This window comes from Gossypium hirsutum, chromosome A03 (assembly GCF_007990345.1).
Source record: "Gossypium hirsutum isolate 1008001.06 chromosome A03, Gossypium_hirsutum_v2.1, whole genome shotgun sequence".
NCBI lineage: Eukaryota > Viridiplantae > Streptophyta > Magnoliopsida > Malvales > Malvaceae > Gossypium > Gossypium hirsutum.
This window is the reverse complement of record NC_053426.1, coordinates 113,350,011-113,373,974: the sequence shown is the minus strand read 5'-3', so window position 1 is coordinate 113,373,974 and position 23,964 is coordinate 113,350,011.

The following is a 23,964-nucleotide window of genomic DNA, read 5'->3' as shown; positions in this document are numbered from 1 at the left end:
TGAATAGCTTAAGCTTGATTCAAATTTTTGTTATTCATGTTTAAAAGCAATGAGTCTCAACATATATTGGATATATATGCGTACATACTATATAACCAACTTGAAGCCGATTCAAAATAATAAGACATTTATAAATAGCCAAGTACATACAAGACACAAATAGCAACATAATTACTCATTTAAAAAAAAAGTATGGATTTCAAACATTACTTTAACATATCATACAAATACATCACAATACAATATTTAATAATGGACTCATAACTAGTAGATGTAGATTGTATTTTTTTTCTCAGTCAAAGTAAAATATTGCACAGGAGAAAACCAACCCCTTTCAAGGACAACAAGATTACAACACACACCGAGATCAACCATACACTTTGAAAAACACTTGACCTAAGACAAATAACTTCCACTCAAACAATACTAAAAGACAATAAACAAAATTCACCACCAAGTCTTTAACTGCTTTTGCCCAAGCATGAGTCATTCCATTAAGTTTCCGATGAATTGATCGGGTTTCTTATTATTTCAATCTTGTATGGTGCTTGATAGTGTTGGGAAGAAAACGAACAACCGAAACAAAGCGAAAGCACAACCGGTGTTCTTTCTCTCCCTATAACTCCTGTAAAAAATTATGGCAAGCACAATAGCACAAAATATGTTCTCTAGGAACCTTAATCAACCACAAATCAACTAATGCAACCACAACAAAAATAAATAGAAACACCGATATTTTTACGTGGAAAACCCGTCTAAATCAAGGGTAAAAACCACGGGACTTTAGAGTCCGATAAAGAGCTCCACTATCATCAAATGTTCGACTACAAGATCACAATATCAAGCCTACAACAAGCATTCAACTCCGACAAGGCTAACAATATGTAATCTTTAGCAAAAGAGAGAAAATTGAGAGAACATCACCAAAAACGTAGCTGCTGAAAAAGGGTATTTCCGATGCTACAAGACTCGGATGAAAAATTCGACCGTACAAAGTCAAGAACACCTTATTGCCTAGCTGCTGTCCAAAACTCAGCTCAATCGTACCACGAATGGAATTTCGATCGAGGAGTTGATCACTGCTGCACCAAGCTTAAAAAACTAATTTTTCTATTCTCTCTTTTTCTCCAACGAGCTTCAATTTCACTCTCTGTTTTTCTCTTCTTTTAAATTGAAAATTTGACACTCAATAATAATAGAAAGGCTCTCACACTTTCTGCCCACACCACCCGTAAAAGCCAAAATGAATGACTCTCCTTTTTTTTTGACAAATCCAAGAAGACAAAGACACTAAATATGTGGCAGAAAATATGGGTTTCCCACATAGTGGGACCCACACCTAACAAATCTCCCCCTCCAACTATGTGGGGAATGCCTCCATGCCGGAGGTCAAACAACATGCTTCAAACTTTCTTCTTGGTAAGGCCTTCGTCAACATATCAGCACCATTATCGTTAGTGTGTATCTTTTCAAGCTTTAATAGCTTAGCTTCAAGAACATCTCGTATCCAATGGTACCTCACATCAATATGCTTAGATCTAGCATGAAAAGTTGAGTTCTCACCAAGATGAATAGCACTCTGGCTATCACAGTACAGGACATACTTCTCCTGAGTAAAACCAAGCTCATGCACAAACTTCTTCATCCAAAGCATCTCCTTACACGCTTCGGTTGCTGCAATGAACTCTGATTCGGTGGTGGACAATGCAACACACTTTTGCAATCTCAATTGCCATGCCACAGCTCCCCCTGCATAAGTGATTAAGTAACCTGAAGTAGATCTCCTCGAGTCAATGTCTCCGGCCATGTTTGAATCTGTATACCCAACAAGAACAGGTTTCTCATTGCCGAAACAGAGTTTCATGTTGGAAGTGCCACGAAGATCTCTCATAATCCACTTCACTGCATTCTAATGCTCTCTGCCTGGATTAGAAAGAAACCGACTAACTGTACCAACGGCATAAGCCAAGTTTGGTCTCGTGCAAACCATTGCGTACATCAAACTACCCACGGCTGAAGAGTAAGGAATTTTCTACATCTCTTCCTTCTCCTTTTCTACGGAAAGACTATGCTTAACACTCAATCTAAAGTGCATAGCAAAGGGAGTATTCACCGCTTTAGCTTTGTCCATACTAAACCTTTGAAGTACTTTCTCAATGTACCTCTCTTGTGATAACCATAATTTCTTGGCCTTTCTATCACGTGTCAATCTTATGCCAAGAATTTGCTTTGCTGGCCCCAAATCCTTCATTGCAAAGGATTTACTCAACTATTGTTTCAACTTCTCAATTCTAGAAGCATTCTGACCAACAAAAAGCATATCATCAACATAGAGCAAAAGAATAATAAAATCATCACCAGAGAATCTCTTAACAAACGCACAATGATCAGAAGTAGTCTTCTTGTAGCCTTGCTCCCCCATAACAGACTCAAACTTCTTGTACCATTGCCTTGGAGCTTGCTTCAAACCATACAAGCTCTTCTTCAATCTGCACACATAGTCCTCTTTCCCTTGTGCAACAAAACCCTCTGGCTGCTCCATGTAAAGCTCTTCTTCCAAGTCACCATGAAGAAAAGCAGTTTTCACATCCATTTGTTCAACCTCTAAGTCATAACAAGTTGCCAAACTCAGTATAGTTCTGATAGAGGACATCTTCACAACCGGAGAAAATATTTCTTCAAGATCAACCCCCTTTTTCTGAGTATAACCCTTGACGACCAATCTAGCTTTGTATCGTGGAGATGAAGACTTTTCTTCTTGCTTCAACCTGTAAACCCACCGATTCTTCAAAGCTCTTTTGCCCTTAGGCAGTTTCACCAATTCAAATGTATGGTTCTCATGCAAGGATTGAAGTTCGTCTTTCATCGCTTCAACCCACTGATCTTTGCATTCACTCTCCATAGCCTCTTCATAACATTCAGGTTCTCCCCCGTCAGTTTAAAGAACATATTCATCAGGAGAATACCTGACAGAAGATCGTCGATCTCTGGAAGACCTTCGAAGTGGAACTGCTGGTGGAGCTATAGGTGCTTGTTGTTGATCATTCACAACATCATCCATGGAAGTATCAAAGTTACCTATAGTCTGATGGTCACCACTAACATCACCATGCACGTCATCCTGGATAGGATCTGGTGAAGAGTCTAGAGGAACCGGATTCACATCGATCAAGTCACCACTACCTTGTGAATCCACTTTCTCCGTCTTATCAATGTCATCAATGGTCTGATCCGCAATGAAGACAACATCTCTGCTTCTCACGAGTTTCTTCTGAACTGGATCATAGAGTCTATAACCAAACTCACCATCTAGACCATAACCAATAAAAATGCATTGTCGAGCCTTGGCATCCAACTTGGATCTTTCATCCTTTGAAACATGAACAAATGCTTTACAACCGAACACACGTAGGTGATCATATGACACGTCTTTACCAAACCAAACTCTATCTGGCACATCACCTTTCAAAGGAACACTAGGAGACAGATTTATCACATGTGTCACTGTATTCAAAGCTTCAGCCCAAAACGATCTTGGCAACTTTGCATCTGACAAAAAACATCTGACTCTCTCAATCAATGTTTGGTTCATTCTTTCAGCTAACCCATTTAATTGTGGAGTCTTTGGTGGTGTTCTCTGATGTCTGATTCCCTGTCGCAGACAATACTCATGAAACGACCCTGTGTACTCGCCACCATTATCAGTACGAATACACTTCAACTTCTTCCCAGTTTCCCTTTCAACTGATGCTTGAAACTGTTTAAACACCTCAAAGACTTGATTTTTAGACTCCAAAGTGTAAACCCATAGCTTTCTTGAACAATCATAAATGAAAGTTACAAAATAAAGTGCACCACCATGTGATCTTACTTTTATCGGACCACAAATATCTGAATGGACCAACTCTAGCAATTCTGATTTTCTATGAGGAGGATGGCTTCTAAATGAAACTCTTCTCTGTTTTCCTGCTAGACAATGAGCACAATTCTTCAGTGTAGCATTCTTCAAACCCGAAATTTGATTCTTCTTTGCTAAACAGTTAAGCCCCTTCTCATTCATGTGACTGAGTCGTTTATGCCACAACTCAGTTGAGCTGTCATTCACTGTCGCATTCACCGTTTTTCGAGAAGTCAAAGCTTGCATCAAGTACAAATTTGAGCTCTTCTTTCCTCGAGCCACAACCAAGGAGCCTTTAGTCAGCTTCCACTGCCCCTCACTGAAGGTGTTACAGAATCCCTCATCATCAAGCTTTCCTGCAGAAATCAAATTCAAACGGATATCCGGTGCATGTCTAACATCCTTAAGAGTTAACTTTGTTCCATTGTTACTCACCAAGCTGACATCTCCCATACCAATAACCGAAACCAAACCGTCATTACCCATCTTCAATACCCCAAAATCACCAGGAGTATAAGATGTGAAGAATTCCTTCCTCGACGTGGCATGAAGTGATGCACCAGTATCAATCACCCAACTAGTCTCGTCGCATGCTAGGTTGACCAAATTCTCATCACAAATAACTAACAGATCTTCACGAGCAACAATAGCAACACGCTCGGATTTTTCATCGTCATTCCGATCATGTTTATCACTACCACCTTTGTTCTCTTTCTTCCACTTGAAGCAATATTTCTTGATATGACCTTTCTTACCACAATGATGACCCTCAAGATTCTTGTATCTCGATCTTGACTTGCTTCGGCTTTTATATCTACCCTTTCCATCTTTGTCTCTGTTTCTCCCCTGTTCTCGATAACCAACACCTCGGACTGTGATGTAGAACCCTGAGATCTTCTTCTAACCTCTTCATTCAACACACCACTCTTAGCCAAATCCAAAGTAATAATACCCTGTGGGGCAGAATTAATGAGCGAGACCCGAAAGGTCTCCCAAGAGTCTGGTAGAGTAGCAAGCAACCAAAGTCCTAAAATCTCGTCATCAAATTTGACACCCATACCAAGCAACTGATTCATCACACTCTGAAATTCACTAACATGGTCAGCTATAGACATTCCTTCTTTATATTTCAACGCCATCATTTTCTTTAGCAAAAACAACTTGTTATTGCCCGACCTCGAAGCATACAAGCTTTCAAGCTTCTCCCACAATGTTCGAGCATGTGTCTCGTGATCAATGTGGTTGTAAACATTTTCTTCAACAAATTACCGAATAAAGCCACACACTTGTTGATGCTCAAATTCCCATTCTTCATCACTTTTCGAATCGGGTTTTTGAGTAGTAAAGACCGGAAGATGCAAAGCCTTCACAAACAACAAATCCTTCATTTTATTCCTCAAAAGTTGATAATTTGTGCCATTCAACATAATCATCTTGCTCGTATTAATTTCCATAATTATCTGACACAATAACCAAGCTTTGGTACCAGTTTGTTGGGAAGAAAACGAACAACCGAAACAAAGCGAAAGCACAACCGGTGTTCTTTCTTTCCCTATAACTCCTGTCAAAAATTATGGCAAGCACAATAGCACAAAATATGTTCTCTAGGAACCTTAATCAACCACAAATCAACTAATGCAACCACAACAAAAATAAATAGAAACACCGATATTTTTACGTGGAAAACCCGTCTAAATCAAGGGTAAAAACCACGGGACTTTAGAGTCCGATAAAGAGCTCCACTATCATCAAATGTTCGACTACAAGATCACAATATCAAGCCTACAATAAGCATTCAACTCCGACAAGGCTAACAATATGTAATCTTTAGCAAAAGAGAGAAAATTGAGAGAACATCACCAAAAATGTAGCTGCTGAAAAACGGGTATTTCCGACGCTACAAGACTCAGATGAAAAATCCGACCATACAAAGTCAAGAACACCTTATCGCCTAGCTGCTGTCCAAAAATCAACTCAATCGAACCACGGATGGACCTTCGATCGAAGAGTTGATCACTGCTGCACCAAGCTTAAAAAACTGATTTTTCTATTCTCTCTTTTTCTCCAACGAGCTTCAATCTCACTCTCTGTTTTTCTCTTCTTTTAAATTGAAAATTTGACACTCAATAATAATAGAAAGGCTCTCACACTTTCTGCCCACATCACCCGTAAAAGCCAAAATGAATGGCTCTCCTTTTTTTTTTTTGACAAATCCAAGAAGACAAAGACACTAAATATGTGTCAGAAAATATGGGTTTCCCACATAGTGAGACCCACACCTAACAGATAGCCATGCCCATCATTCCTCTCAATCGATACCGTGTCACCAACTTGAACACGATTGTGTCCAATGAAGTCCTGCCAACAGGGACCAGACAAGACCCTTCCTCTTCTGGTAACCCTGTAATCGAACGTCCAAGGGCGACGCCTTTCATCTATGACCGTCATAATACGGGCATTAGGGAATGGTTCGGTATCATATGCTTCTGTAACTGTGAGTTCCTGTAAATCACGTTGCTGTACTGTCTTCTGTAAAAGATCCATTATTGTGGCTTTGATTTGGTGCTGATACAAGGCTGTAGCTTGAGAGAGAATCTAAAATATTTCTTTTTTGAAAGCAAAATGAAGATGATGAAATAACAGCAAGTTCCCCAGCTATATATAGAGTCTCGGAGTCCATAAGCTTTGCTCTAAGTGAAAAAGAAATAAATTAAACATTTGTCTATTCCCGAGACAGACAATATCTGGTTAGTTCGCAAGATGTGGTGCTACCACTCTGCAGCTATTGCTTCTTGTAATAAAACATACACAGATGCGCGACTTATCCTTTGGAGATATAATACTATAGTTTATATATATATTGGACACTACAGCCTTTTATCATCATTTAGGTTAAAACACCGCGAGGTAAGTTGTTTTTCTATTAGGTTGGAAAATTATTAGTTGTGGTCTACAACTGCTGCTAAAGCAACTTCATTATATATTATATTATATTATATTATGAATATTGAGCATCTAAGATTTATTTATTTTTTGTTTAGGTAGACACTAATAAATTTATTATTCTAAAAAATATATTTATACATTTTTACTTCTACATATTTTTGTTAAAAGAGGAAAATATTTTGATTAATAGAAAAAGAAAACAACAAAAGCACACTTTTTTAATTTTATTACAAGCAAAATTGAGTGCGCGAGGGGAAAAAAGATGTGACATTTGGCTTAGTCAACGTAATGTTTCGAGTGTCGTGTCATAGATTCTGTCGTAACCTAAATCGTACTAAAAGTAAAAATGACTATTTTTAATTTGTCCAAAACTAGAAAATTGCGGCTTTAAATAAATAAATTCTAATAAGTATATATTATCCATATTTAAGAAAAAAAAATCTTTTATATTTATTAATCAAAATAAAATAATCATATATTTTTTAAATTTTATTATTTTGTTTTTTATTCTTTGATTAAAAAAAAATCATAACATAGCGTAATAAAATTCACTCTTATTTGACAAAAGAGGCATTGTTGGGGCGTTTAATTTGGTACTGATTTAAGGATGTAGTAGCTTGAGAGAGAACTTGAAGCAAAATGAAGATGACGAAACAAGAGCAAGTAAATATATATAGGGCTTAGTTCGCAAGGTATGGTGCTACCACTCTGCCATTATCGCTTCTTGTAATAAACCATGCACTGATGCTCGATGCTATATTTGGAAAATTAATTAATTATTAATTAATTAATATATTGGACTGACATTCATTTCACATGATTTAGGTTAAAATTACGCGAGGTTTATAATATTGGAAAATGGTTGGTGCCTTAGTGGATATGCTAAAAGAAAATAAGTGAAGAAGATGATTATTTTTATATGTTATTGATGAACTGGACAAAAAACAAGAAAACACTTTCTATTGACTTTTATTACAAGGATCCGCAAAATTGGCGGCGTGAGGGAAAATATATTTAACGTGCGCATGTTGTTCGCGACACTTGGCTTAATCAACCGTGAGTGTCTTTTCATAGATTTTGTCGTAATCTAAATCCTACTAAAAGAGGAAACGACTTTAATTTTTCTTTTCAAAATTGCGTGCGGTGTGTAAAAGAACCGATTATCCATATCCGACTTAATTTTTTAATATTTATTAATTAAATTAATAATCATATACTTTATTTTTAATTTAGTTCGTTAATTTGTTTTTTTTATTTATTGATTACAAATATACGGTCGTATAAAATCACATTTATTTGTAATTCGATAAATTTTATTGATTTAAAAAAGAAAAACCATGAATAGGGATATAAAAAATTACCAATATTAGAGAAGGTAACCTCAAAAATAAGAATTTGATTTCATCATTTTAAAAAAAAAATAGAAATTAATTCAGCTGGTAAACATGTTAATTTAAATGTTGGTTTTGGAGTTTAAGAAATTTTCACAATACAATCTGATTGGAGCCAAATTCTTGATATTTATAAAATATAAATCTCATAAATTAAAGTAAAATAATTAAATAAAGAAAATTAATGTGCCCTTTATATATAAAGCCATAGAGGTTATAATTTTAGAACCCTTAAATTCAACTTTTCTATTTATATATAAACTTCAAATTTTTAAAATAACTTACAAGACACAGGTTACAACATAATTTTTTTTATAAAAACTAATCTATTCACTCTTAAACAAAGCACAAACTAGAATATGACATATAGGAACCTTGTAATAACTTACCACAGATATCCTGACATAATACGCCTGCATTAATAAATGTAGATAGCATAATATATATATATATATATATATATTGCAATTCATCTATCATGCTCTGATCACTTCAAATGTCTCGCACTGATTGTTAGCAATGCCCTCAATGGAGATCGTATCACCGCCTCTAATTCTATATCTTTGTTGGTATTTCAACCAATCCGCACCAGAGAAGGTCATTCTGTTTTCTCTTTGGGCACACCTAAAAGCCAATGGCCCAAGACCGGCATCTCTGAACATCAGCTCACGAGCACGAAGGAATGGCTCAGTGAATGTAACTTTGAGTTCCCTTTCATTTGCTTCAACAACTAACAAACGAACCATTGTTGTGGCTTTGATATTATTGGAACCCACCCATTGTTTGAAAAGTCAAAAAGGGTGGGCACCGAAAGTAGAAAGTAAAATTGGTTGGCAAGTTGGGTTAAAAGTTGGCATGGGATAATTGCAATTTTGGTCCCTAATTGTATAGGGACATTGCAAGTTGATCCTTGAACCTCAACTATAAATAGGCCTAACCATTTCTTACTTTCTTCATCCCACACTTGCCATTCTCTACTTAAGGCAATTGTTCTCTCTCCCTATTTGTAAACTTTCACTTGTATTTTTGGAGTGAAATATATTTGGTAGTGCCTGAGGACGTAGGCAAAATTTGCTGAACCTCGTTAAAATTCTAGTGTTCTTTATTTTTGTTCTGCATATTTTGCAAGTGTCATTGTAGTGATTTATTGTGCTATTAAATTACGATAGAGGGATATTCTGGCTAGGAAAGATCTGGTATGTAAGCGATCCTCGTGATCCACCTCTCTTTCCTGGGAATTGAACTTAGTGTGATTTTTCAGTACAATAATTTTACTCTTTCACACGCTTCCGCGCAACAATTGGTACCAGAGCCAGGTTCGTACTTGGGGAATACGACCGTTTACGGTACTATTCACGTATACGGCACTATTCACGTATACGGTACTGTTCACGTATACAGTAGTTGGGATTGAGGAGAAAAATGGCAGCAGCATCGTCATCAGCAAGGACTACTGTGACAAATGCAAAATTTGAAGTAGAGAAATTTGACGGTACCAATAATTTTGGTATGTGGCAGTGTGAGATCCTGGATGTCTTATGTCAGCAAGAGCTGGATATAGCCCTTGAAGAAAAACCTGACAAGATGGATGACAAGGAGTGGGCCAAGATCAATAGACAGGCGTGTGGTACAATTCGCCTATGTTTGGCCAAAGAGCAAAAGTACTCCGTCATGAGGGAGACATCAGCGAAGAAGCTGTGGGATACATTGGAAGAAAAGTTTCTAACGAAAAGTCTTGAAAATAGGCTTTATATGAAAAAGAAACTTTTTCGGTTCACTTATGCACCCGGTATGTCGATGAATGACCATGTGAACTCATTCAATAAAATTTTAGCAGACTTGCTAAATTTGGATGAGAAATTTGAAGATGAAAACAAGGCATTATTGTTGTTGAATTCCCTTCCTGATGAATATGATCATCTTACCACCACATTGCTTCATGGGAAAGATTCAATCACATTTGATGCAGTCTGTAGTGCGTTGTATAGATCTGAGACTCGAAAGAAAGATAAAAGAGATCACAGAGATACAACTGCAGAAGTCTTAACAGTAAGAGGTCGTTCACACAGCAGCAAACCTGGTAGAAGGGGTAAGTCCAAAGGGAGACCCGCCAAAGATGAATGTGCCTTTTGTCGTGAGAAAGGGCATTGGAAAAAGAATTGTCCTAAGTTACAAAAGGGCAAGTCTATTTCTAATGCATGTGTAGCGGAGCATGATGAGGAGTCAGACTTTAGCTTGGTTGGCATGGCAATGGCATGTCAAACGGATGAGTGGATATTGGATTCAGGATGTACTTACCATATGTGTCCTAATAAGGACTGGTTTTCTAGTCTTGAAGAACTAGAAGGTGGAGTTGTTTTTATGGGCAATGATAGTGCCTGTAAGACAATGGGTGTAGGTACAATCAAATTGAAGAACCATGACGGCTCAATCCAAGTTCTGACAGATGTTCGCTATGTACCCAGCTTGAAGAAAAATCTCATCTCATTAGGGGCCCTAGAATCTAAAGGGCTCACAATCACTTTGAGAGATGGATTACTAAAGGTAGTAGCTGGGGTATTGACGGTGATGAAAGGCACTAGAAGAAATAACTTGTACTATTTAAATGGAAGTACAGTTATTGGATCAACATCAACAGCTTCTGTGAAAGATGTAGATTCAGAGGCTACCAGGTTATGGCATAGGCGATTGGGACATGCTGGTGAAAAAGCTTTGCAGACTTTGGCGAAGCAAGGCTTGTTGAAAGGTGCAAATTCTTGCAAATTGGAATTCTGTGAACATTGTGTTCTGGGCAAGCAGACGAGGGTAAAATTTGGTTCAGCAATTCACAATACGAAAGGAATTCTGGACTATGTTCACAGTGATGTGTGGGGACCTACCAAAGTGGCTTCTTTGGGAGGTATGCACTATTTTGTCACTTTTCTTGATGATTATTCAAGAAAAGTATGGGTGTATCTAATGAAAAGAAAAAATGAAGTTTTGGATGCATTTCTGAAGTGGAAGAAGATGGTGGAGACTCAGACAGGTCGAAAGGTCAAACGACTTCGATCAGATAATGGTACTGAGTACAAAAATGATCCATTTCTACAAGTATGTCAAGATGAGGGCATTGTGCGACACTTCACTGTTCGAGATACACCACAGCAGAATGGGGTGGCAGAACGCATGAATCGGACTATACTGGAGAAAGTTCGATGTATGTTGTCCAATGCTGGATTGGGCAAGGAATTTTGGGCTGAGGCAGTTACATATGCGTGCCATCTAATTAACCGATTGCCATCAGCTGCAATAAATGGAAAAACTCCTATGGAGATGTGGACTGGTAAACCTGCTACTGATTATGATTCTTTACATGTTTTTGGTTCCACTGCATATTATCATGTAAAAGAATCTAAGTTAGACCCAAGAGCAAAGAAAGCATTATTCATGGGTATAACTAGTGGTGTAAAAGGATACCGTCTCTGGTGTCCTGATACAAGGAAGATTGTTTTCAGTAGAGATGTAACTTTTGATGAATCAACCATGATGAAGAACGAGGATTCACAAAAGGATGACAAAACCAGTAGTACTTTGCAGCAGGTGGAGTTTGAAAAGGTTAATGATGATCCAGCTAATATTGAAAGAACAAATGATGAAGAAGTTTCGACCCAAGAACTTCTACAGCAACAAGATTCAATTGCATATAGGAGGCCAAGAAGAGAGATTCGTAAGCCTGCTCGCTTTGACGATATGGTGGCCTATGCACTTCCAATTGCAGATGATGATGTTCCTTCCACTTACACAGAAGCAATAAGTAACTCTGATGGTGTAAAGTGGAAGCAAGCTATGAATGAAGAAATGCAGTCTCTTCATAAAATTAGGACTTGGGAGTTGGTGAGACTGCCCAAGGGAAAGAAGGCAATTGGATGCAAATGGGTATATGTAAAGAAGGAAGGATTTCCTGGTAAAAATGAAATTCGATACAAGGCTAGATTGGTAGCAAAGGGTTACGCTCAGAAAGAAGGAATAGACTACAATGAAGTGTTTTCTCCAGTTGTGAAGCATTCGTCTATTCGAATTTTGCTAGCCTTGGTTGCGCAATACGATCTTGAACTAGTTCAGCTTGATGTGAAGACAGCATTTTTACACGGTGATTTGGAAGAGGAAATCTATATGACTCAGCCTGATGGATTCAATGTTGCTGATAAAGAAAATTGGGTTTGCAAACTGACAAAGTCGCTTTATGGATTGAAACAATCTCCGAGGCAGTGGTACAAGCGATTTGATCAGTTCATGAAAGGGCAAAGGTACACAAGAAGTAAATTTGATCATTGCGTATATTTTCAGAAGCTACAAGAAGGAACTTTCATATACTTGCTCTTATATGTTGATGATATGCTAATAGCATCTAAGAGCAAAGTTGAGATTGAGAGATTGAAGACTCAACTCAATCTCGAGTTTGAGATGAAAGATCTAGGTGAAGCTAAGAAGATTATTGGCATGGAAATATGTAGAGATAGAGCTCATGGCAGAGTTAGCTTGTCTCAGAAGCAGTATTTGAAGAAAGTACTACAGCAGTTTGGCATGAACGAGCAGACCAAACCTGTAAGTACCCCGTTGGCTTCTCATTTCAAGCTTTCTGCACAACTATCTCCTTCGACGAATACAGAACGAGAATACATGTTGCAAGTTCCGTATTCTAATGCAGTGGGTAGCTTGATGTATGCAATGGTGTGTACAAGACCCGACATTTCACAGGCAGTTAGTATAGTGAGCAGGTATATGCATAATCCTGGAAAAGGACATTGGCAAGCTGTGAAATGGATTCTACGGTATATTCAGAAGACCGTGGATGTTGGATTACTGTTCAAGCAGGATAATACACTTGGTAAAGGTGTTATTGGGTACGTTGATTCTGACTATGCCGGTGATTTGGACAAGCGAAGATCAACCACCGGTTATGTGTTTACACTTGCTGGAGGACCAATAAGTTGGAAGTCTACACTACAGTCTACAGTTGCATTGTCAACCACAGAAGCCGAGTACATGGCTGTAACAGAGGCTGTAAAGGAGGCTATTTGGTTACAAGGTATGGCTAAAACCTTGGGGTTGGTTCAGGAGCATATTAACGTGTATTGTGATAGTCAAAGTGCTATTCATTTAGCAAAGAATCAAGTCTATCATGCACGTACAAAACATATCGACGTACGATTCCATTTTGTGCGGGAAATTATTGAAGAGGGGAAAATTTGTCTTCAGAAGATCAAGACTGCAAATAATCCCGCAGATATGATGACTAAGGTGGTAACAGCAACCAAGTTCGAACATTGTTTGAACTTGATTAATATCCTGCAAGTTTAACAGTTGAAGAAGGCACTATCAAGTATTGTTGTCAAAGGCAGAAAGAATTGTGTGAAGATAAGATTATCCTAATCAAATCTTCAAGGTGGAGATTATTGGAACCCACCCATTGTTTGAAAAGTCAAAAAGGGTGGGCACCGAAAGTAGAAAGTAAAATTGGTTGGCAAGTTGGGTTAAAAGTTGGCATGGGATAATTGCAATTTTGGTCCCTAATTGTATAGGGACATTGCAAGTTGATCCTTGAACCTCAACTATAAATAGGCCTAACCATTTCTTACTTTCTTCATCCCACACTTGCCATTCTCTACTTAAGGCAATTGTTCTCTCTCCCTATTTGTAAACTTTCACTTGTATTTTTGGAGTGAAATATATTTGGTAGTGCCTGAGGACGTAGGCAAAATTTGCTGAACCTCGTTAAAATTCTAGTGTTCTTTATTTTTGTTCTGCATATTTTGCAAGTGTCATTGTAGTGATTTATTGTGCTATTAAATTACGATAGAGGGATATTCTGGCTAGGAAAGATCTGGTATGTAAGCGATCCTCGTGATCCACCTCTCTTTCCTGGGAATTGAACTTAGTGTGATTTTTCAGTACAATAATTTTACTCTTTCACACGCTTCCGCGCAACAGATATGGATACTAAGTTAGGTTGTAGCTTAAGAGAGAATTTGAAATTTTTTTCTTTTTTTTTTAATGCAAAATGAAGATCCCTTGATAGCTATATATAGAGTCAGAATCGATAAACTTTGCCCTAAAAGAAAAATAACCAATAAAACAATTGTTTATTTCTCAGGCAGAAAATATGAGCTCAGTTCGCACGATGTCGTGCTACTACTCTGCTAACAAAATATTTATACATTCAATGTCTTGTTAAATGATAAAATAGCTTTTTAAGAACAAAAAAAACACACTTTATTGAATTTTATTACGAGGGTTGCGACACTTGGTGTGCGTCAGCCTGATATTTTAGAGCTTCACGCCATAGATTTTGTCCTACTAAAAATGTCGACAACTAGAAACAGATGATGCATGACGGTACGTAAAAGAATGATAGGCAGGCGATCCCCCAGTCCCAGCATCTTTGGGACTTGATTGAATCTTTTCAAAATTGCTTTGCTCCTCTACATCAATTAACTTATTCATATTTTTTAATTAGCATAGAATATTTCTTAATTCATATTAATTAATTAATTTGAAATTTTTATTCATTGATTACGAACATATCAACGTGACCTCTAAATCAATTTTTAATTAAGTGACTGTTCGTTTGAACATATATAAAATTGATAAACTAAGTCAAATACATGTGACCTCATCTATTATCTTGAAGATTGCACTACTATTATTAAGTTTTGTGAACTTGGATTCTGTTCTTGAAAAAAAATGGATGATAGGGGAATAACACACGAAATAAATGAGCGTTGGATTGTTGTCCCTCCAATAAATGATTCAAAGTTGAATGATGATAGTATTTTGATCTCTAATTGGATGGAACCGATATAATAATTTGTTGATAAATATTTATTTTTTTAAATTTCAATTATTTAAAATTTTATAATACTTTATCATACTAAGCGAAATGTGTAACCAAACTATTACTTAGAAAATATATGTACAAAAATAGTGCCAAAACAACACGTCCAAAGCTGAAGGGTTCCGTAAACACTAAGGGTTCATTTCAGGTCACCCTAATGGTGTACTCGTCCTTGCCTTAATCGGGTTCTGACTATAGTATAGATAGAGCTTAGTTCTGTTGGGAAGAAACCGAACAATCGAAACAAAGCGAAAGCACAACCGGTGTTCTTTCTCTCCCTATAACTCCTGTAAAAAATTATGGCCAGCGCAATAGCACAAAATATGTTCTCTAGGAACCTTAATCAACCACAAATCAACTAATGCAACCACAAAAAAAATAAATAGAGACACCGGTATTTTTACGTGGAAAACCCCTCTAAATCAAGGGTAAAAACCACGGGACTTTAGAGTTCGATCAAGAGCTCCACTATCATCAAATGTTCAACTACAAGATCACAATATCAAGCCTACAACAAGCATTCAACTCCAGCAAGGCTAACAATATGTAATCTTTAGCAAAAGAGAGAAAAATGAGAGAACATCACCAAAAACACAGCTGCTGAAAAACGGGTATTTCTGACACTACAAGACTCGGATGAAAAATTCGACCGTACAAAGTCAAGAACACCTTATCGCCTAGCTGCTGTCCAAAAATCAGCTCAATCGAACCACGGATGGACCTTCGATTGAAGAGTTGATCACTGCTGCACCAAACTTGAAAAAACTGATTTTTCTCTTCTCTCTTTTTCTCCAACGAGCTTCAATCTCATTCTCTTTCTCTAAATGAAATTGAAAATTTTTTCTCTCAATTAAGAATGCTGCCCACTCCCACGTTAAAAGGGCAAAAAATTGGCTTCTGACAAAACCAAAAAAAAGGCAAAATATTGTGGCAGAAAATATGGGTTTCCCACATGGTGGGACCCATACCCAACAAATCTCCCCCTCCAACTATGTGGGGAATGCCTCCATGCCGGAGGTCAAACAACATGCTTCAAACTTTCCTCTTGGTAAGGCCTTCGTGAACATATCAGCACCATTATCATTAGTGTGTATCTTCTCAAGCTCTAATAGCTTAGCTTCAAGAACATCTCGTATCCAATGATACCTTACATTAATATGCTTAGATCTAGCATGAAAAGTTGAGTTCTTACCAAGATGAATAGCACTCTGGCTATCACAATACAGGACATACTTCTCCTGAGTAAAACCAAGCTCATGCACAAACTTCTTCATCCAAAGCATCTCCTTACACGCTTCGGTTGCTGCAATGAACTTTGATTCGGTGGTTGACAATGCAACACACTTTTGCAGTCTCGATTGCCATGCCACAGCTCCTCCTGCATAAGTGATTAAGTAACCTGAAGTAGATCTTCTCGAGTCAATGTCTACGGCCATGTCTGAATCTGTATACCCAACAAGAACAGGTTTTTGATTGCCGAAACAAAGTTTCATGTTGGAAGTGCCACAAAGATATCTCATAATCCATTTCACTGCATTCCAATGCTCTCTACCTGAATTAAAAAGAAACCGACTAACTGTACCAACAGCATAAGCCAAGTCTGGTCTCGTGCAAACCATTGCATACATCAGACTACCCACCGCTGAAGAGTAAGGAATTTTTTGCATCTCTTTATTCTCCTTTTCTGTGGAAGGACTATGCTTAACACTCAATCTAAAGTGCATAGCAAATGGAGTATTCACCGCTTTAGCTTTGTCCATACTAAACCTTTGAAGTACTTTTTCAATGTACCTCTCTTGTGATAACCATAATTTCTTGGCCTTTCTATCACGTGTCAATCTTATGCCAAGAATTTGCTTTGTTGGCCCCAAATCCCTCATTGCAAAAGATTTACTCAACTCTTGTTTCAACTTCTCAATCCTAGAAGCATTCTGACCAACAATAAGCATATCATCAATATAGAGCAAAAGAATGATAAAATCATCACCAGAGAATCTCTTAACAAATACACAATGATCAAAAGTAGTCTTCTTGTAGCCTTGCTCCCCCATAACAGACTCAAACTTCTTGTACCATTGTCTTGGAGCTTGCTTCAAACCATACAAGCTCTTCTTCAATCTGCACACATAGTCCTCTTTCCCTTGTGCAACAAAACCCTCTACCTGCTCCATGTAAAGCTCTTCTTCCAAGTCACCATGAAGAAAAGCGGTTTTCACATCCATTTGTTCAACCTCTAAGTGATAACAAGCTGCCAAACTCAGTATAGTTCTTATAGAGGACATCTTCACAACCGGAGAAAATATTTCTTCAAAATCAACCCCCTTTTTCTGAGTATAACCCTTGACGACCAATCTAGCTTTGTATCGTGGAGATGAAGACTTCTCTTCTTGCTTCAACCTGTAAACCCACCGATTCTTTAAAGCTCTTTTGCCCTTAGGCAGTTTCACCAATTCAAAGGTATGGCTCTCATGCAAGGATTGAAGTTCGTCTTTCATCGCTTCAACCCACTGATCTTTGTATTCACTCTCTATAGCCTCTTCAAAACATTCAGGTTCTTCCCCGTCAGTCAAAAGAACATATTCATCAGGAGAATACCTGACAGAAGATCGTCAATCTCTGGAAGACCTTCGAAGTGGAACTGCTGGTGGAGCCATAGGTGCTTGTTGTTGATCATTTACAACATCATCCATGGGAGTATCAAAGTCACCTATAGTCTGATGGTCACCACTAACATCACCATGCACATCATCCTGGATAGGATCTAGTGAAGAGTCTAGAGGAACCGGATTCACATCGATCAAGTCACCATTACCTTGTGAATCCACTTTCTCCTCTTATCAATGTTATCAATGGTCTGATCCTCAATGAAGACAACATCTCTGCTTCTCACGAGTTTCTTCTGAACTGGATCATAGAGTCTATAACCAAACTCACCATCTAGACCATAACCAATAAAAATGCATTGTCGAGCCTTGGCATCCAACTTGGATCTTTCATCCTTTGGAACATGAACAAATGCTTTACAACCGAACACACGTAGGTGATCATATGACACGTCTTTACCAAACCAAACTCTATCTGGCACATCATCTTTCAAAAGAACACTAGGAGACAGATTTATCACATGTGTCACTGTATTTAAAGCTTCAGCCCAAAACGATCTTGGTAACTTTGCATCTGACAAAAAACATCTGACTCTCTCAATCAATGTTCGGTTCATTCTTTCAGCTAACCCATTTAACTGTGGAGTCTTTGGTGGTGTTCTCTGATGTCTAATTCCCTGTCGCAGACAATACTAATAAAACGACCCTGTGTACTCGCCACCATTATCAGTACGAATGCACTTCAACTTATTCCCTGTTTCTCTTTCAACTGATGCTTGAAACTGTTTAAACACCTCAAAGACTTGATTTTTAGACTTCAAAGTGTAAACCCATAGCTTTCTTGAACAATCATCAATGAAAGTCACAAAGTAAAGTGCACCACCATGTGATCTTACTTTTATCGGACCACAAACATCTGAATGGACCAACTCTAGCAATTCTGATTTTCTATGAAGAGGATGGCTTCTAAATGAAACTCTTCTCTACTTTCCTGCTAGACAATGAGCATAATTCTTCAGTGTAGCATTCTTTAAACCCGAAAGTTGATTCTTCTTCGCTAAACAGTTAAGCCCCTTCTCACTCATGTGACTGAGTCGTTTATGCCACAACTCAGTTGAGCTGTCATTCACTGTCACATTCACCGTCTCTCGAGAAGTCAAAGCTTGCATCAAGTACAAATTTGAGCTCTTCTTTCCTCGAGCCACAACCAAGGAGCCTTTAGTCAGCTTCCACTGCCCTTCACTGAAGGTGTTACAAAATCCCTCATCATCAAGCTTTCCTGCAGAAATAAAATTCAAACGGATATCCGGTGCATGTCTGAGATCCTTCAGAGTTAACTTTGTTCCATTGTTACTCACCAAGCTAACATCTCCCATACCAATAACCGAAACCAAACTGTCATTACCCATCTTCAATACCCCAAAATCACCAGGAGTATAAGATGTGAAGAATTCCTTCCTCGACGTGACATGAAGTGATGCACCAGCATCAATCACCCAACTAGTCTCGTCGCATGCTAGGTTGACCAAATTCTCATCACAAATAACTAACAGATCTTCACGAGTAACAGTAGCAACACGCTCGGATTTTTCATCGTCATTCCGATCGTGTTTATCACCACCACCTTTGTTCTCTTTCTTCCACTTGAAGCAATATTTCTTGATATGACCTTTCTTACCTCAATGATGACACTCAAGATTCTTGTATCTCGATCTTGACTTGCTTCTGCTTTTATCTCTACCCTTTCCATCTTTGTCTCTGTTCCTCTCTCTGTTCTCGATAACCAACACCTCGGACTGTGATGTAGAACCTTAAGATCTTCTTCTAACCTCTTCATTCAACACACCACTCTTAGCCAAATTCAAAGTAATAATACCCTGTGGGGCAGAATTAATGAGCGAGACCCGAAAGGTCTCCCAAGAGTCTGGTAGAGTAGCAAGCAACCAAAGCCCTAAAATCTCGTCATCAAATTTGGCACCCATACCAAGCAACTGATTCATCACACTCTGAAATTCACTAACGTGGTCAGCTATAGACATTATTCCTTCTTTTTATTTCAACGCCATCATTTTCTTCAGCAAAAACAACTTGTTATTGCCCGACCTCGAAGCATACAAGCTTTCAAGCTTCTCCCACAATGTTCGAGCATGTGTCTCCTGATCAATGTGGTTGTAAACATTTTCTTCAACAAACCGAATAAAGCCACACACTTGTTGATGCTCAAATTCCCATTCTTCATCACTTTTCGTATCGGGTTTTTCAGTAGTAAAGACCAGAAGATGCAAAGCCTTCACAAACAACAAATCCTTCATTTTATTCCGCCAAAGTTGATAATTTGTGCCATTCAACATAATCATCTTGCTCGTATTAATTTCCATAATTATCTGACACAATAACCAAGCTCTGATACTAGTTTGTTGGGAAGAAACCGAACAATCGAAACAAAGCGAAAGCACAACCGGTGTTCTTTCTCTCCCTATAACTCCTGTGAAAAATTATGGCAAGCGCAATAGCACAAAATATGTTCTCTAGGAACCTTGATCAACCACAAATCAACTAATGCAACCACAACAAAAATAAATAGAGACACCGGTATTTTTACGTGGAAAACCCCTCTAAATCAAGGGCAAAAACCACGGGACTTTAGAGTCCGATCAAGAGCTCCACTATCATCAAATGTTCAACTACAAGATCACAATATCAAGCCTACAACAAGCATTCAACTCCAACAAGGCTAACAATATGTAATCTTTAGCAAAAGAGAGAAAAATGAGAGAACATCACCAAAAACGCAGCTGCTAAAAAACAGGTATTTCCGATGCTACAAGACTCGGATGAAAAATCCGACCGTACAAAGTCAAGAACACCTTATCGCCTAACTGCTGTCCAAAAATCAGCTCAATCGAACCACGGATGGACCTTCGATCGAAGAGTTGATCACTGCTGCACCAAACTTGAAAAAACTGATTTTTCTCTTCTCTCTTTTTCTCCAACGAGCTTCAATCTCATTCTCTTTCTCTAGATGAAATTGAGAATTTTTTATCTCAATTAAGAATGCTACCCACTCCCACGTTAAAAGGCCAAAAAATTAGCTTTTGACAAAACTAAAAAAAAGACAAAACATTATGGCAGAAAATATGGGTTTCCCACATAGTAGGACCCATACCCAACAAGTTCGCAAGATATGGTGCTACCACTCTGCTGTTATCGCTTCTTGTAATAAACCATACACTGATGCGCGATGTTATATTCGGAAATTTAATTAATTAATATATTGGACCGACCCCCATTTATCATCATTTAGATTAAAATTGCGCCAGAAAAGTTGTTGTTTTTTTATAATGTTGGAAAATGGTTAGTGCCTTAGTGGATAAGCTAAAAGAAAATTGTTTCAAGTTATGTTAATGTATTGTTTTTTATTAATTTAGTAAGCTAAAAGGATTTCCTTGCAATAATGATACGATGATCTTACTTGTTCGCACTCTAACCTTCTACCTTTTGACCTCCAAATGGGCAGCCGACACCAACCCCAACATCTCATTCACTTTGACTATTGAAACTAAACATTTTTTTAGTATTTTGCTTTCTCTCACTTTCATGCCCTGGATTCTCGATTTTTGGTGCAATTAGTAGTAAATTAATTCATACGAGAATAATTTTACTAATAATAAAATTATATTTATGGGTAAAATTACAACACACTAATATTTGAAACAGTAAATACATATCAAATAGTTTCAAATTTCAGCAGCACACCATAACCGACATAACTACAGATTAACAAACTGAAATACACGAGGTTCATTTCACCTCAATTTCTAACCCTAATGGTGTAGACGTGCTCATCTTCTTCCCAATAAAGAGTGACCATAGCATTAACCTTAGACTTGGCAAAACTCCTCCACTCAGGACCACGGATGGAGAAGCAATTGCCTCCTTCACTCTTGCAGTTGAATTTCCATGATCTTCCATTTTCATCTCTCACAGGCAGATCATTCGAACCCCTAGGGAGAGCGCCGCCATTATGATGAAACCTCAACTTTTCTTTCTTTATTTTGTCAAGTACCACTTTGAATATCTCTGTCATTTCAGCTCTCTGATTGTTAGACTTTACGAGATCGTAATTTGGTTGCACTCTATCAAGCTCTCTGTTTGTGAAGTGAGTCCTTCCGGGGCTTAATAAGTTTATATAGAGTTAAGAAATTAGGTTTTCTTGCTCGATCAAACGAAGAAAAAAAAACAATAAATATGATATATGTGGAGAGAGAAGGATTAAATTATTGGAAGAGTCGAATGTTGTTACATAACACATCGCGCCTATATGTTTTCTTAAATCGTCTATCTTAGCTATCGCAAGATAACTTGAAGTGCAACCTCAAAGACTTCACGTCATGCATGCATATGATAAAATATATGGTAGAAGATTGCGCTACTACTACTTTTATTTTGTAGTTAAAAAAACATGAGATTTTTTAAACTTGTTCCACAAGAATGAATTCATAATATTTGCACTGTGCTGTTTAGTACATATTATATAATACAAGAGCAACATGTCGTTTTCTTCCCAAAAATCAGTAAATCTAAGCAATTAATTGTGTCTTCATGTTTGTACGCGAGATGCCCGTCGGTCCAACTAAAATTTACGAATATTTTGTGCTTAAGCGTTGCTTCTAGCTATACTGAGAGATTCGAATTAGAACTAAGACCACGGTTTAGAACGAAAATCGCCTCCCTGCCCCATCCTTCAAATTTTTACACATCAATTGTTTTTTAACACATCAATTCGTTTATTATAAACTTAAATATACTCTTTTGAAATTTAAAATTTAATCCCTATATTTTAATTTTGAAACATCTAATCTATATACTTTTTTATTTAAAAATCTTGATCTTCCGTCTAATTTTTCAGTTAAAATTAACGGTGTCAAAGGCAAAATAACTTTTTAGCCTTCAATATTTATAGTGTTTTTTTATCAATTCGATTCTTACCCTTTAAAGTACATAAACATTTTAATTTTTTTATATTTTAAATAAAAATAAAAAATTATAATTTTTAAAAAATAAAAAATATTAAAAACTCTTTAAAATTAAAAAAAATATAAACAAAAATTATTTAGAGAGCGAGACGTGAATTGATCACAGCTACCAACTTTTCTTGCTTCACTTTTTTCTAGGTTAAGCCAACTCATCAGTTATGACATGGATTATCTTATAGTGCATTCCGTTTACATGTAAAGTTTTGAATACCAATTAATGTATTACAACAAATTAAAAAAAGATTAATTTATTAAATTAACATAATGAACCAATTAATTTTTATATATGTCTTAAATAAAGAAGATTAATGTTACGTATAATGGCTTAAAAGAGTAAGATTTTAGAACTCTTAAATTGAACCCTCCTAAAAATGATTGCATATAAAGTTCAAATTTCTTGACAATAATTTTGTAGTCCAATCAATTTTTGGTTAATTATAGCTTAATGCTCGATTCATTTAAAGCATTCGTTCATGCATAATGTAATATAATATAATATCTGGTTAGTTCGCAAGATGTGGTGCTATCGCTTCTTGTAATAAAACATACACAGATGCGCGACTTATCCTTTGGAAATATAATACTATAGTTATAAATATATTGGACACGACAGCCTTTTATCATCATTTAGGTTTAAACACCACGAGGTAAGTTGCTTTTTTTATTAGGTTGGAAAATTATGGTCATAAGAAAAAGAAAATAACAGAAGAATTATTAGTTGTAACGGAAAAATTGTGGTCATGAGAAAAAGAAAATAACACAAGGAAAATTGAGTGCGCGAGGGAAAAAAAAGTTGTAACATTTGGCTTATTATTCAACTTAATGTTTTGAGTGTGGTGTGATAGATTCTGTCGTAATCTAAATCTAAATCGTACTAAAAGTAAAAGTGACTATTTTTAATTTGTCCAAAATTGCGGCTTTAAATAAATAAATTCTAATTAGTATATATTATCCATATTTAAGAAAAAAATATTTTAAATTATTAATCAAAATCAGATAATCATATGCACTTTTTTTTAATTTGTTTTTTATTCTTTGATTTTTTTTATAAGTGAAGAAAGTTATGTTTAGGATGATTATTTTTATATTTTATTGATGAACTGGACAAAAAACAAGAAAACACTTTTTATTGAACTTTATTACAAGGATCTGCAAAATTGGCGGCGTGAGGGAAGATATATCTAACGTGCGCATTTTGTCGTACAAAGTCTCTCGG